Source organism: Lagopus leucura, unplaced genomic scaffold (assembly GCF_019238085.1).
Source record: "Lagopus leucura isolate 7727_CA_CO unplaced genomic scaffold, USGS_WTPT01 Super-Scaffold_73, whole genome shotgun sequence".
Taxonomy (NCBI): domain Eukaryota; kingdom Metazoa; phylum Chordata; class Aves; order Galliformes; family Phasianidae; genus Lagopus; species Lagopus leucura.
Genome location: NW_024962252.1, coordinates 81,692,292 through 81,709,187, shown reverse-complemented (window position 1 = coordinate 81,709,187; position 16,896 = coordinate 81,692,292). Strand labels below are relative to the sequence as shown.

Below are 16,896 nucleotides of genomic sequence, written 5' to 3'. Positions count from 1 at the left end.
CCTCTGACCTTTAGCTGTCTTAATGCTGGCATCCAGGCTTGAAAGTTGTGCATTGTGCTAAGGCAGTTTGAGTTCTCTTACTACACCTACAAGTGGAATGCCAGTCCGATGTGCTCAGTAATGAAAATAAACACTGAGTTGAACAAATAGAAGCACTGTTGGACACAAGGGCTCAGTTTAACTTTGGCATCATAACTTCGTTCTTTTAACGTCATCTTGAAGATGTTTTTCAAGATGGAAGAAATCTGTTTTCCAGCCTTTCTTCTTCAGATAATGTGAGATCAATATATATGGAACTGAATGGATTTCATACGTTTTGTAGTTTACATCTTTGGAATTACCCCACAACATGACTGCTGAGTATTGCTTCATTCTTGCAGATCTATTCCTATATTTTCTACAGATAAAAGAACGTTTTAAAACTTTACCTGAAATATGAATTGACAATAGTGGTAAGAGAGAGAATGTCTCTGTAAAGTGTCTGTAGTTATCTGCCTTTGAATATTCAGGCATTATACAATACTCAGTCTTAAAAGTGGTTTTGTCCCTTCCTAATAGGTACAGTGCTTTTTTCTTGCTGAGATGCAGATTTACAGTATTTAAGGAGGAAAAAATAGGACTATCATTTCCCCTTCAATTTGTCTTTACAATTATTGGCATAAATTCTCTTTCCGTGATTGAGTTAAGCTGTTTGTTTCATACATACACAAGGGGAAGATGCAGCTGCCTTCATGTGTTTGTGTGTTATTAACTTTTCAGGTGAGCTTTGCAGAAATAAGGAAGTTTTACTGATGCACTTTATTTTATGCAATCTTATGTTACAGAAATTGTATTCTGAGAGAGACGTGCACATCACCAATTCTGGAAACAAAAATACACACAGAGTTCTTGGGCACTGGGAATAATGGACAATACTAAATAGTTGTGAGGACAGGGAAATGTATGCAGCTGAGTTTGGGAGCTAAAACAAGAAACACAGAGTAAGTAGGAAGTTTATCTTGGATAAAGATAGAGGAAAGATGAGTGAGAATGTAGGGCTGTATCCCACTTTACCAGTTGGGGGCTCTTGTAAGCCGTCTCATTTGTTTGGTTCCTGCACAGCTGGAAAGTATCAAGCTCTGTAAAACGAGTTGTTAGTTTTATCTTGAGAGTATAGCTGATAAATAAATTGGAGGGAAAAGAAGAAAAACAAACACAGTGTAAAGTCAGTTCTAGTTTCTGCCTTCTCTCTGTGGGAGGTTTCTAGCCCTTCGGCTAGACTGCAAGTTGAGTGCCTGCCTTTGGCACAGCTGAGAGCCCAAAGCTGTGATGAGGAACGCAGCCTGCAAACAAGAGTTAGAAAACCGACCTAGCATCAACGGAGGAGGTTTCTGTGCTCCTAGCAGCAGAGGTGTGGGGAAAGTTTTGCACTCCTTGCCTGGCTGCCCTGTTCTGTTCCCCAGCTGTGGCAGAGCCTGAGCCAAATGTCCCTGCGGTGTGCTGCAGCTGGTGAGGCAAGGCCAGTGAGCAAGGTGAGCATAGGGTGGGATAATGATCAATCAACAGCTAATTAATTAAAATTAAATCAATTAAAAGCTAATTATTATTTGTGAAACCGGTAGTAGTAAACCAGTTACTATGTTTAATTGAAGATCTATGCTGATGTCTTCCAACTGGAAAGACCTCCAGAACTCTACATTTTGTCTAGATGCTCAGGTAAAAATGATAAGAGCTGAACAATCGAGATGGTGTCAGAGTTTAAATGTGCACTGGCAGTGCTTAAGGATTGTGCTCAGCTTCCCACTGGGGTGCAGATTCACCTATAGTTCCATCTGTGGGAATGGCACATTCCAGGCACATGTAGTGCCATCCACTAGATGGTCCTTCTTTCTTGCTTCCCACCCTTACCTGCATGTTGTTTTGTCCCTGTTTGTGTGACTGCACAGTGATTTAGACTGGGAAGCAAATTCAACTTGAATTTATTCATTCATCTACTTATTGAGGGGTTATTTTCCTCACTACAATTTAGTTTGTGCCTTTACCAGCAGCTATCCTGGCATAAGTAAGGCTGTGGTGTAAGGTGGAAATAAGCTGGACGGAACAAGGTGTTAAAGCCAGTACTGTTGCTGAAAGAGATGTTTGTGAAAATACACCTTGTTTTGGTACAGAGCAGCCAGAAAGAGGGTGTAACTGAGTTCCCTAGGAATTGCTGGGTTATATGTGGTCACTTCTGCACAGAACAGAGACCTAGATCTGAGTTCCTGTGAACCTCCATTCTCTTCTGTAGTGCACTAAACAGAAATCTCATTGCCTCTAAATTCTGTTCTGTAGTTCTGTTCTAAATTGAAGTGGATGTAAATTAATTCACAGAAAGGAGGGAAAAAAATCCCAAACCCACACTGAAATGTTCAGTATGATGCTGGTGTTCCTCAGTGCAGTCCTCTTGTCCTTTTCCACACTGTGCCCTGGCATTGGTGCAAGAGGAGATGCTGCTAATGGCCCTTTGTGCTGCACAGATGTAAATCCCTTCTAGGTGTTCACCTCAAATCTGCTGTTTCTTGTACTGTAAATCACAGCACTTGTGCACTTCGAAGCTTTTCAGTGAGACGGCCTATTCACTCCTTTTGTGTTTGTCTCACTGCTTTCCCAGAGCTGTAGTTCCCTCGGGTAAAGACATTCCTTGCCTTACTTTTTTGAGGTATAATGCTGGAATATTTTGATTTTTATCGAGTGCTTTCTACTTACAGTTCTCACAGTGGCATAAGCACTTTGTCATTTCTTGTACAGAAAAATAGACATAGATGAACAGATTGACCAAGTAGTTTGATCTCCATCAGAGCTCGGAATAGTTCAATAGCTCTCCTTGCTTCAGGCCATTGCCCAAGTGCAATGGGACTATTCCTTACATAAATTTAACTTGCTTATTTTTACATGTTTGTGTTATACATCTGTGTTGCATATTTTTATTAATTTGGGCTAATTTGGTCCTTAAAAATAATTAATGAGAGACAACCAAATTCTCCTATATGTCCAGCTGCATCTCTTTTTTCACATCTGAGGTAACACTCACTCGTATCACATCTCTCATTCCAGTCCTGTTCATCCTATGCTGCCATTGTAGAGGTCCTCAGGGCTGTCCTGCTAAGCCACTTGCTGATATTGCAGAGCTCTCTTCACCTGGGTCCTGGGGGAGGCAGGTCATCTCTGCATCAGAAATCGGCTGGAACTTTGACACTGAAGTTGATGCCGTGATTCAGAAATATAAATGGAATCGGAATTGTGCCTGGGTCCCTGGAAGAGAATTTATGCTAAGTAGCAGTTCTTAATGGCTTTTTAACCCCCAGCCCAACAGAGGAGCAAAGACCCACCACGGACTCTGCCTGGCCCCTGGAGCTCACCCCTAGAATTATCACTGCTCGCCTGTATGCTGGTGCACCAATCCACGCTCCAGGAAAATAAGTGTGCCGTTTTTTTTTTCTTTTAATTTTACCTCACAGTCCTCTTCTTACAGATTGTCCTACTCTCGGCGCTGCTGCCCTGAGTCTCCTCAGCCCACTGCTGCATTTCCAGTTGGTTACATTATACCGTCCTCTAGTGGTAAAACGCTCAGCTTGCTAGCTCGTATCAAAAGCTGGCAGCTTTCTAGCACTTTTTTCTCTATGTTTGTTACACGTTAATGCTATTCCAGAAGAACCAACTTGCTTTGAGAAGGTTGCTTAATGACAGCGAACACTGAGAAAGAAGTTTTTGACAGAGGAACTTTGTAACAAAATTGATTTTAACTGTGATAGTGGTACTTTGCTAACATAATTTGGTTTCAGGTTTAGTTTTGTTTCACTGCCTCAGCCATTCTTCTGTGCTGTTTCTTGAACTAGCACGTGGAAGAATACTTGTTGGAAAAGCACAAAACATCAAGTTAGATTTTAGATATTAAAAATAAATTCTTCATTCAGGGTGGTGGGGCATTGGCACAGCTGCCCAGACAAGTTGTGGTGCCCCATCCCTGCAGGCACTCAAGGCCAGGTTGGATGGGGCCCTGGGCAGCTGTAATGCTGGGGGCAGCCCTGCCCAAGGCTGGGGTTGGGACTGGGTGGGCTTTGAAGTCCCTTCCAATTCAAATTGTTCTGTGATTCTAAGTCAAGAGATTTGAGTTATTGCTCCGTTTCAACTCTATAAAGTTTTGGTGAAACTTTCAATGTCATTTTTCCTTACTGTTTTCTGTATGAAAGGGGAGTGACACTATTAGGTATTTCATCGTGGTGTTTGATTGGTGAAATCAAATTCCTAAGTGCAAAGAGTTTGCAATGTAGAAAACAGTACTATATCGGCACTTGTTAGACAATCCTGTCCCAGAAGTGGTATTTTTATTTTTTTGCATTAAATCAGGGTGAGTTCTTACCATATGTAAATAACCCAGGTTTGTAACTTTCCCTCAGTGATAACTTACTACCTTACTACCTACGATAACAGACTTAATTGATAAAAGCAATTTGGAAGCTAAGGGGAAAAAAATGCAACACTAGAGGTGATTTCAGATTTACTTTACTTTTCCTATACATATATTAGAATGTTTTGTTAGTACATTTGGACCTACATTAATAAATCATTGATTTATTTGTGTTTAATTGCTGGTTTAACCTTTAAATTAAATAATAATAATAATAAAAGAAAGGAACAAAACCTGACCTGAAATGTAATACTAATGTCTAGTTTCTAGTATTCATGTAAGTGTAATAATATACAGAACTAGGAGAAAGTTACATGAATTACCATTTTGATAATTAACATTTCTTCTAATAGGAAAAAATTCACATGGATTTTTATGCACTCTTCTGCAAGAATAAGCATAGAAAGAAAGAAACTGCTATGAAACCAAGTGGTTCCTCCCAGTGGGGCATAAATCTGAAGGACTTTTCATTTCCAGAGTACAGCAATTAGGTAAGAATTAATGATTTTCATGAGTCCAAGACTGATCACAAGGTGTCTTTGTAAAATGGAAAAATCAGCATTCAGGATGGGTTGTACAGTTACACTGCTAACTACAATCTCAGAGCAATCCAGTTTTGACTGTTTAAACTTGATCACAAATTGCCAATGGCTGTCAAGACAGATTGGTAGGAATGCAGCTGCCATTTGTCCTTCACTTACTTGACCTAGAATCTTCCTGTAGACAAAACTGCCTCTGGGCAGGCAAATTCTGAACTGCATGGTCTATTGTAGGTGCCCTTCCACAGCTTTGTGCATTACTGAATTGTTGCCCAACTAGGCCAGTTTGTTGCTACAGAGCTATTCTAGCATATAACAGCATGGGTAATAAAATGGAGATCTGTTATCTCCTAATGCCTGACTGCCAGTAACGTAGCTTGCTTTTGTGAATGGGAAAGAAGACTGGGATTTGCCTTTAAAAGCTTTGAAGTGAGTGTTTTTGTCTGTTTTCTGATACAGCTATTCTAGACTTGACAGATGGACAGGTCCTTGAGCTAGGTTGTTCTGAGTTGAGGCAGCTGGGCAGTTAATTTAACGCTGCTCAAAGCTAATTTGGGAGGTGGCCTTTGTGCTAGGTGGGCTGCAGCTTGACTGTCACAACATAGTGCTGCAGAAGCGGAGGAAATAGGAGTAATGGAAGTAACATACTAAATTGCTTAGGTGTATTGCTTTAGGTGCAACACAGCTTTCTGGTGTAAAGATGTTTCAGACACTGGTGGTCCACCACCATACAAAGACCTGGAATTAGCTAACAACATTAGTTAAATGCCAAATCCCTCCCCAGGCTGGTCGAGGCATGAGACTTGCTGATTCCTCTGTTGATGGGCCTTGAAATCAGAACACTATACATCCCCAATCAGAGCCATGGGCCTCCACCTGTATAAGTGAATTTCTGCTGATTATAGCTCCATTGCTTCAGCAGAGTCTGTTTGGCTTCCCAATTACGTCAAATATGGTCTAAAATCCCAAAGGAAAAATACTTGCTCTGATTTTTTCAGTCACTCTCAGGTCTAGGAATATATTGATTTAAAGCCTCAAAGTAGACTCTAATGATGCTAGCTATTAAAATCAAGCACAATGGATGTTTGATAGTTAAGAAATCTTTTATTTCATTCAAGCACAGAATGAGTGTTGACATGAAAATTACACCAAGGAATTTTTACTAGGCAGCAGTAAGAAGTGCCTTGTGGACATTTCTGTACTGTTTTTGTAGTAGTAGTAATAACAGCAACAGCAGCACGGTTGAAAAACCTTGCAAGGTAACGCACAGTAGAGTGAAATATCTCCTTCTGTGTTTTTATATATTAGGAATAACTCCATTGCAGCTTGATATGTTGTTTAGCTTGTGTGTGATGCATTTTTCTGTGTATGTACATGGTAAGAAAGGAACCTAATTTCTTCTCATATTGAGTATGTCAGTTTTTTTCCTAAGTAACAAGCAGCATACCCTACTAATCTGTGACATCACATTACATGATCGCTCCTTACTTCACTGGCTGCATTCAGTTTTCTTTCCAAAAACAGGGATATTTGGTCAGAGCCATCAATTGTAACCACATCTCCTCATTCTACACTGTTGTTAGTGGAGTCAGCAATCGCCTGCATTCAGTTCTTCATTACGTTTTGGAGGATTAATCCATTCCTAACTCTCTTATCTTTATTGGTATACATTTTTCAAGTTTGTAAAGGTCGTGCCCTTTAAAAAGCCAATTATTAATATATGCCAGTTGCTTTTAGCAAATAAACTACTTGTAAATTATTACTGCTAATAATTTGTCCAAAACTTTGTTTCTGCTTTTCCTCTATCTACTCATTCTTTGTGTTTTTGAGTTTGTAAGTACTCTTGTGCTGGTATGTTTCCAAAGAAGCTGTCTTTTTGTGTATAAGATATAGTTTGGATGGGACAGTAATTGTAAGGATTTTTTAATAACACATGCTGTAGATACCACTAATTTATAGTGGTAAATTTAGAATCTTCTTGTTATTACATGAAGATCAAGCCACTTTATATCAGGATTTACCACATTGATTCTCTGGAATTCTCTGGTATTAGTCATGACTAGGAAATCAATTTACTGTACAGATAAAAGTAAGTAGTACAGAATTGGAGAAAATATTTGAATGAAAGATGGTAGATATGAAAAGCACTCATGGGAACGATGAGATGTTTAGAATGAGATTCTAGGTTGACAGAAATTGCTATTGCTCCGTGGAATTTAACAACAATTTCATCGATTGAGAATCAAGATAATGAAGTTAAACTTACGAGAGAAAGTGAGAACCACCCATAGACTCAGCATGCACAGAGAATGTCTGCAGGAGGAAGACCCAGCAGAGGTAACAGCAGTTCTTCAGCCAGAAGGAAAGTTTTCCTGTGATTCTCTCACAGCTGGCATATGGATGGCTTCTTATACAGGTTAGAATGGAATACGTTGGGATACTGGAGTTTGTCTTGCTAGATTAAAAATGCACTTATATGATCCAGCCACTGGATGTCTCTCTTGTTCCGCTTACAAGGACGAAGTCTGGCCTCTCAGAGCCAAGCATCTCAGAGTTAAATGGGCCACTGTGGAAAACCAGCTGTCACAGATGTCCAGCTGACTGCAGTGACACAATGCCAGGCCTGGACTTGCCAGCTTACAGCGTGTGAGGCTGTAACAACAAGATATGAGCAAGAACAAGAGCTGACAAATGCATTTTTTCTTGCATTACAACTGCACTTCTTACCAGCCCCTTCATTTCCAGCGTTCAACACAACTGCATTAAGCAGCCTGCTGCCAATAACTGAATACTATTTGAGAAAACAAGTTGAAATCAATTCTGCCTTTCTCAGTAGTTACAATATATAAGCAAGTACTTTGTTAGGCTGAAATAGTAAAGTGCACCAGAGACGTTTTCTTTTTTCCTGCCAGGGTTTTTGTTCAAGTGGGTTGAAGTTGGCAGTAACTTGAGCTAGACAAGAGCCAGATTTCCTTTTTCTGGAAAAGTCTGCAGCTTCTATTTATTTCTCTGTTCTGAAAGGGAATTACAAGAGATGCTTTCAGAGCTTCCCATGAAATTCTGTTATGGAAAAATAAACAGTAGGAAAGGCTTTTTTTTAACCTGTGTGAGTGAAGATACAGTATCAGCTCTTTGTTTTGCTCCACTGTGTTGCTTGAGCAAGGGAGATCTTTCTGTGTGCAGTCTTGTTCATTTGAACATCCTGAGATGTCAGAAATTAATGAATGTGGGAAAACATGTAAGAAAATCCTTTTGAGGTAAAGAACCTCAAGATCTCTGGCTTGTATTCACATTGAATCAGATAATTTCATGCAGCATCAAAGCACACAGCACGTAGTGTTCCAGAGGTCTGAGGAACAGGGAAAGACAGAGTCGAGCCTTAGGTGATGATTTCAGGGCAAGTGAACCTGAGTGCTGAGAGCACAGGGTTTCAGTGGTTCACACAGGATAACGCAGGAATTTGGGGATTGGGAGAACTAGGTCACTATTTCCATTCTTCCCTTCTTGACACCTTTTTTTTCGGTTTCATCAATGTGTTTTGACATACTCTCCCCTCCTTATATTAATACTATATTTTACTTAAAGTTAAAACCCTAGATTACGAATTCTGAATGAGAAGAGCCTGATGTCTGTAGGAATTTTGCTGGATTGTTTTCTGTACTTCTCAGTATGCATGGAGTGAGTTATGTAACTTTTTGCCTCGGTGGTTGGCCAGTGTATGAGATCTAGGGCTTATTTCTTTCAAAATATTGGTAGGAAATCTTTCTGGACATTGTTTGTAATCAAAATGGGATTAAACTGCAGTCCTGTTTCCCTGTATGAAGCAGGAAAATAGACAAAAGGAAACAGCTCCTTTTGTGGTAATCCAAGCCTCTCAGTTCAGGCAGCACTGCCCTCAGAAAACTCTCTCCTTTTCTCTCTTTGTGTGTGCTCAGGATCATTCTACAAAATGTCCCACTGATTTCCATCTTTGCCTGCATTTTGTCTTCAGGTGGGTTTTGCTCTCTTCTATCTCAGAATAACTATAAGAATAATGGAAGTGCTTTTCAACAGCATAAACTAAGCCTTGAACCGGCATATAGCAAGTATAATTTCTAACTGATTGATGTAGGCAAACCTGTGTTTTGCTATACTGAACATTTTAACTCCTGGATTCCAACATTTTCCAGTTAGTAATCCCCAGTCCTCGTCATGCATGTGAACACCATAATCTGAAGTGGGCATTTAGTGCAAGAACCAGACTGTATGGCTGTTACTTTTGGCTGCGAAAGCCCTGGAGAGCTGCTTAATTTTGCCTAGTACTGTGCAATTGGAAAATAATTTGTCATCCCACCCCCAGAAATCAAGAATACACATCATCGTAACATGTGATTTCTTTTTAGAGCCTTCCACTAGATTTGGCAATAGCTCCAGTATTCATTATTAATTATCCTATACTGCATTTTGCAATAATATCTGTGCTAGTGTTGCTAGAACTCCTTGCAGCATGTATCCATAAAATTTCTGCAAAAGGAGCAGTGAAAGCAAAGGGATAATGATATGTGCAGATGACTGCAGTAGGGTATTGAAGTTCCAGTGTATTTTTATTCAAAAGCAAATGCCTAATTCAAAAATATTGGATGGAAACTGGATCTGTAATTACGTTCACAAATTGAGAGGTCCTCTTTTGGAGCTTAATCTAAACAATATAGTGAATGTAGGTTTCTGAGCTCCATAGGAAACATCAAAGCTGACCACATAGATTTTGGTGGTCCAGGAAAAGGAGGAGGGATTGGATTCTGAAACAGTGAACATCAGCATAGCTCAGTTGGAGCTTTTTATTGATGTATGCAAGTTGAAAATTGTTTTATGACTCCAAGTTGCATAGAAACAAAGCAAACCAAAGAAACTGTTATGAAAGCAACCGTCCAGGAAAACATGGGGGAAGAGAAATACAGTGAAAACAGAACTCCTTCTAAATTAAATTTACTTACTAAATTTAATAAAGTTTCCTAGTGAGGAGTTTCTGGGAAACAGAGATTGAAATGTGAAGCAAACTTTGATTGCTCTTTCAGCTGCCTTGGCGGTACTTGCAGCAAGAAGTAAATTTCGTTTTTGTACTGCTTTTAAAAGAGCTTTCTAGATAAAAATGCCCATGCTTCACAACCACCTTAAGAAGTATTTGTTGTGATTGTTGCTAAAGGAACAGTGTAATAGTTTCATAAATATCAGAGTTAACAGGCTTCTAAAAACAAGCAAAATTGCCTGTAGGTGATTTCCATTTGTACAGAAATAGTTACTCTCTCAACTTAAACTTTCCCTAAACTTTCTCCCTGGGCCTGTTACCTATTAGTGCATACTTTACTGTCCTATTCCTGCTTCCTTTAGCTGTTTTGAATTAACTGTGGGTAGAAGCAATACTTAATTTAAAAGTACTCGAGGGAAAAACCTGATCTGACAAATTACAGAAGATAAACAACATTATGGATAGCTTGTGTCTATGATGAGATCAGAAACGGGCTGATGAGCCACACTTCTTTTTGAAAAAGCAGTGGCGTAAAGCTTATGACTGATGTTAGAGAAAAGGTGAAATCTTCCAACAAAGTGGCTTCCAGAGTAGAGTCTGAGCACAAAGAGGCTTTGATTTTGATTTTTATTATTTCTTTTGTTGAGTTGCTGTTAGGTATTCAATAGGGGTGCACTTCCCTTATTTTCACTGTCTTTCCCTTGAATTTTAATTTTGATATTGTTAAGGCACCTAGTATCTTGATAGGCAGCTTTTACTAAAGCTGATACAATAATTTTCCCTACAGACTTGATGTTTGGACAAGCCTCATGCTAGTCATATTTAGAGCTTTTTCTTCCCTGTGGAAATGCAGGAGAACCTTGCTGCCAGCAAATTAGCTTGCATTGTGTTTTTCTGTTCTTCTGCACAATATTTCTATCATACTTGGGATGCTTATCATTGGACAGCTATAGGATTATGCTTATGAAAGGACAAGCAAAGTACGAAGAGAGAGATTAGAAAATTGGGTCTTCCTGGTCTGATTTCATATCAGGCCTTGAATCCCCATGGACTTATCCCTGAGAGATCCTTAAAGCTGTTTGAATTAACTGTGGAGAGTCCTGCAACAACTCCTTCCGACGAGCAAGAACAAGGTGGCAACAGTATACCAAAAGGATTCACAGTGCTGGTCCTAAGCTGGCACACTTAAAGTGGTCTCAGGTGCTCAACTCACATCAAAGAGTTGGTTTTACAGAAGGCAGCAAGAGGCAGGAACATGGCTGAACAGTATGGCCTTATGGTATGGGAACTGTGTGGTGAAAGCTGATGATGCTCCTGATCACGGAGTCACTTCAGCCCAGGAAGTGCAGGTGGACTGTGGTAGTGTGTCCTCATCCCCATTTGGTGCCCATTAGGGAAAAAGTAAGAGGCCTTTGCCCTATGCTTCTTCAGTATTCCTGGGTTTGGTAACTTCACTTTGTGTTCATCATATTAGATAACTTGTACTCTGCGTTCCTCAAGTCTTCTGAATCCTTTGTCAGTGGGAAGGAAGCATTCATAAACTTGTTTGCATAACAAGTTTCTGAAATTTGCCTGCGGATAAAGTTTTATGTAAGAGCTTGTCTCACAATCTTTAGTTTTAGAAGGTGATTTTAGAAGCACACAGTTACTGGTAACACCTCTGGGAGGTTGATTCCCCCTGGAAAATGTATAACTCCTCAGAAAAGATGATGAGATGTTATGGTCTGAACTGCAGAGTGAGTTTGTAATCCCCTCATCTGCTGGCTTTTTTTGGCAAATCTATCCCTGATGCTTCATTGCAAGGCACTACAGAAAATCATTTCTTTCTCCTTCAGGCAGTACATAAGCCTTTGCATTTTCCCACCTTTGATTAAACAAAAGCCATCACAGAAATTTAGGTGGAGAAATAAAATGCAGAATATTGGGTACAATATAAAACATAAATAAATCTCCAGGTTTTCTCTTTAAAATGTGTATGCTGCCTTTCCTCACTACACTAGGCTGAAATAACAAGGCAGGACCCAACTAGATAATAAGGCTGGCTCTGATCTCTTATTCCACTGACACTGTTGGCATCCAAATTTCTACTACCTCTCCATTGCTTAATTTGAGGTATTCTTCTCTACCTTTATTCTCTTTCTCCTACTGGTCTTTCCTTTTCCTGATTGTGTCAGCTTTTCAGTTTGTTCCACGATGGCAGGGTTGGGCCTACTGTATATTTTGTGCTGTGTGACAGGGAAACTGAAGCTCATCATCCCTTGGAATTCTCAGTGCTGTGTGATGGGATCATCTGGAATGTTAATTCTTATTTGATTATTCTGACATTCTTGATGAAAAATACACACATTAAAATTATAATGTAATTACAGATTTTGCTTTTAGCATGAATATATTTCTTCTCAATGACACTGAAAATATTTAGTACTCCCAATATCTGTTTATTATTTTGACAAATAGGCAGAGAGCTATGTGTAATTTTAAGGTCGCACAGTTTGTTCCATGCAGCTTAAAGGCAAGGATTTTCGTCCTCCCCTTTTGCCCCATCACATTTTATTATTAATGGATGCATGTGAATTGTCAGCTTTTCCAAAGCTTTGGCATACATGCTGGAATGAATAATTAACCAATCAGATTAATTTAGTTGCTTAACCACATTGTTCACTAACTGAGAGTACTGAAATCTCCCTCGTTCTTGCTTTATCTTTTCTCTAGCAGTTTTCCTTCTGTCTTTCACTTCATCCTGTTAGTTTGAACATAAGAATTTGAAGCTGACAGAACCTCTGCTGTGGAAAACACAGTATTCCAAGGGTTGTGTGTTTAGAAATTAACTTCTGGCATCGTCTGGAGGCAAGATCCTAGGGCTGTGCAGCTGGCAGGTTAGTGATGGTTGTCATGAATATTAAATGATAAGAACTGAAAGCTCCAGAGAGACGCTTTGCACACATGTGATGTACGGACGCAGACAGCGCAGAGACTGGCTCTCTGTAGACTGTCTCAAAAGGAAGCAGCACTGAGCACATCAGGATGATCTTTATAAACCTGAAGGCCAACTTGTAATGCATTGTTTGAAAGTTAGATGTATTAGTGATTTATAGCTGGAAGCAGAAGTCTATTTCTGAAGTACATGTAGATGACCGGTAAATGATATCAGTGCTGTTCTCTCTCTTATTAGCTGTTTCCAAACATCTTTGAGTTTAGCACTTGCTAAAAATCTTACAGAGGAGTAACCCTTAGTGTTGACATTTGTATCAGCTCACTGTTGTGCAGCTGCATCTCTACCCCTTCCTCTGCAGTTCCTCTATTTCCTCCTTTGTTTTCTTCCTCTCTGAAACCATCACACTGCAGGTCATAGCACTGTGAATTACGGTTGTGACTCCTTCCTCACAGGACAGGAGCTTGCTATTCAAAGTGTGCTTCCTCAGCCCCAGAGGGGTAAAAACAACTCCTGCAACATAGAATTGCTCCAGCACAGGAATAAATTACATTCAGAAAGTTTGGATTGAATTGAAGTAATATTAGCATAGGTCCGAGGTAATTCTGCAGTTACGTTCAGTTTCTAAGAGGATAAAATGCTTCCATGATGAGTGAAACATTCTCTATAGCTTAAAGAGTAGTCTTCTACTACACTGTAAATTGGGGTGAGGTTCTTGACTGATAATGGCTATGGTTATGTAAATTTATATCAACTTAATCAACTTGTGGTTCAGTGATTTTCAGACACCAAAACGAATGAGCTGAAATAGCAAAGTAGGTTTTCTCAGATAACTACATGTAGGCATGGTCCATTTTGTGCTGCTTTTCTGAGTTTAAAAAGATAAAGTAAATCTAAACTATTTTTAGGTGCAATGAGTCAGTGTAAATGCGTTGATGGAAAAAGATATAACTGAAAGGACAGTCCAGTTAGAGGAAGTTATGAAATGTAATGCTTTTATATAAACATTCTGCAGAACTGATTTGGCTTTCCAAACACAGTGCTTCGCAGTGGGTCATGGAGGCTTCACCACTCACATGGTGCTGCCCATCTCTGCTTTCAATTCAAACGCATTAAACGCAGAATGTGTTTTTAATACAGAATTGTAGAACTACTGATGTAAATAATCAATGCAGTTCTTAGAGTGTTGTTATGTGAATATGAATGGTGTGTGCAGTCAGAAATAGAAGAGGCCGGCAGGTTGCTAGCTGTGGAAAAAAAAAGCATTTGGTGAGATATTTTTTTCAGTTAGCATCAGGGCAACCCCTGACTTATTTTTGCTGCTGTTAAATCAAACACTGTAATGGAGTGGGAGCTACTCTTTTAAGGGTAACATAAGCCAGATTTGTTTAAAAGACTCATCTAGAATGCCTTTGGTTTTCACAGAATCATGAGAAACTTACATCCAAACTCTCTGACACAGCATGCAGTGTTGCCTGCTACAGTATTATGGAATAATCATTTGCAGTTATTTCCCTATGTATTAAATGTTCTCATAAATACATATTAATTTGTTTAGCAGATACAGCTAATATAATTATTCAGATAAAAACCTGCTGAAGAATTTACTCCTTCTTTTCCAAGCTGAAAAGCTTCTTAAGATGCTAATAGAAGTTCATGTTAGTTTGTCTGCAAAGTCTACAAACTCTGGTTTGAGGGTTGGAAGCCCACTTCTTACTTATTTGAAATATCTCATTTATTTTAAAATAAACCAGCTAAGCCTAGTTTATGGATGTAAAGTTTACCTCTAGCTTCCAGCTGCAGCTTCATTTTGCACATTCTGAATGTATAATTATGCATCTTGGCACTGTTGTGAAATACCTTCTATACAATATCTTTAACAGCTGAGCCAGAAGTACTGCTGGGGTCATTGTTCTTCTTACCAGTATTCCAGTAAATGTCCAATGGGCACAGGCAAATTCCAAGAGACGACAGACACGGATGAACATGAGCCATTGTATCCAACTGACGTTGCCTTCTTCAAATGGCTGAAAGCTCCCAATACGGCAAAGGGAATTCGAGGGAGGCATGAGCTCATTTAACAGACAGGAAACCTGCAACTTGCAGAGCTGTAGTGGAGCACTGCACTTTGATCTCTGTGTCCCTGGTCAGGAAAATTGCAGCCTTCTTTCTTCGACTAAAGTGGGTGTCTTCTGAAGATGAAAGGAGAAGAATTGCTAAGTTATGGGCTGAATAGCACCTGTGCGATTTGCTGTGAATCCAGGCACCTGCAAGGTATCAAAGCCATATGCCTCAGTATTTTTGGAAATGAGACTGAGTGTCAAGCAAGGAGCCAGCAGCCACAAACTGCTGAATTTCCCAGAACCGCATGTGAAGGGGATGTCACACTTTTCCATTCTGAAGTTCAGCCTTTTCTCTGAGTACATCAGCAGATTTCACCACTTCTGAAACTGTGCTCTCCTGTGAGTTATTTATAACCTCCTGCTGCTTTCCATAGGTCGAATTTCACTCACTTTCATTCTCTGCTGTGGATTGTTCTATCCCAGTGATGTACTGCTGCTTCACATGTTCACCTTTCAACAGCCTGTTTTCTTCCAGCTCCAAGACATACTAGTCTCAAAGGAGACCATTCAGAGAACTGGGAAGGAAGTATTTATCTTTGGCAGCAGCAACTTAAAGACATATGTGATATTCAGTGTATAGAATCATAGAGACTCAGCACATACTCCTAAAACATCCCTGCAAAGCATTCATTTTTAAAGTACCTCTAGGAGATGCACAGATGCACAGTGCTGCCGTTCAAAATTAACACTTTACATTTTGTGTAACAAAATTTAGATTTTTTAATGAAACTGCCTTTAAGAGCTGAGCTCAAACATAAAAATTATCAAAGGGCTAAATGTAGAATGAGATGAAATTATTCAGCATTTATCTGTGATCATTACCAAAAGAACCTTTCAATTTTAAGTAAAGGGTGGGTAGCTGCAGTCTCCCAGGTTGCTCTCGATCTGCCACAGCTCCTTTTGACCAGTTAGGAGTTTAATCTATAAAGTTATCCTTCAGGCATAGTGGGTTGGTGGCTTGGCAACAACACTCTGCATGTCTAACACTACTGATTTACTATTGCTGCAGAAGAGCACAGAACAACACATAAGGACATTTTCACTTTAATCATCATCTAATTCTGTCTGCCTGAGTACCAGAAAAGAAGATGCCCTTTCCTTTGCAGACTGAAGCAAATACTACCTGTAGGCCTTTTTTATTCAGAGACTCTCCTGTCTGGAAAAGTAGGGCTGCGAGGCTTTAAGTTCAGCTCTACTTTCCAACATTCCTACACGTTAGGACTGTTTACATTCAGTACATGCGACTGTTTATCATTAGTCTACTATTGGTGGTGTTGTAATCTCTTAAAGCCCAAGGAGACATGCCAAGAAGTATAACAACCTCATATTCTGATTTTCTTGGATGGCTTATCTCTAACATGGCTTTTACCCAGATTTTTCTAAACTTTTAACTTCTCAGAAGGATCATGTCTCATGTCAGAAAGATTAAGGCTGGTGTCAAGCTCAGGACAGAGCACAGTAATCTGAAATATTCATTACAGGGCAGAATTTCTGATTGCAGCAGCTACAAATAACCTATGGGAAACAGTAATAGGAATTGTTTATTCAGGAGTACATCCTGTTGCTCTGCAGTTAATCCAGGTGCAGAGCTCTATTTTTAATAGAAAGTTAATTATTGTGGATTTCTTGTCAACAGCTAAGCCAAGCCAATAAGATCTGAGCATATGTTTTGTAAACAAGTAAATTAGGACTTGCACCTCTGACTGAAAAGGAAAAAAAAAAACCAAAGGAAGCTGTGTAAATATCGACAGGCTATAAGCTTACATTGTTATCACTGACCACATTTGACTGAAATAAACATGGGAAGCCCTGTCTGTTACCAGATCTGCACGTACTGCTTTGCCAAATCTACCTTTGCAGTATAGATTGCC

The 16,896-nt window shown here is 39.5% G+C and overlaps 1 protein-coding gene across 1 annotated transcript in view; it reads left to right on the top strand.

Annotated features, from left to right (window-relative positions):
• Window positions 1–4,785: 4,785 nt before the first annotated feature.
• Window positions 4,786–16,896, top strand: part of PACC1 (proton activated chloride channel 1) — a 42,497-nt gene continuing 30,386 nt past the window's right edge. Inside the window, exon 1 of the mRNA XM_042882757.1 lies at window positions 4,786–4,917. The gene's annotated coding sequence lies outside the window, so the exon portion shown is untranslated. The remainder of the gene's footprint in view (window positions 4,918–16,896) is intronic.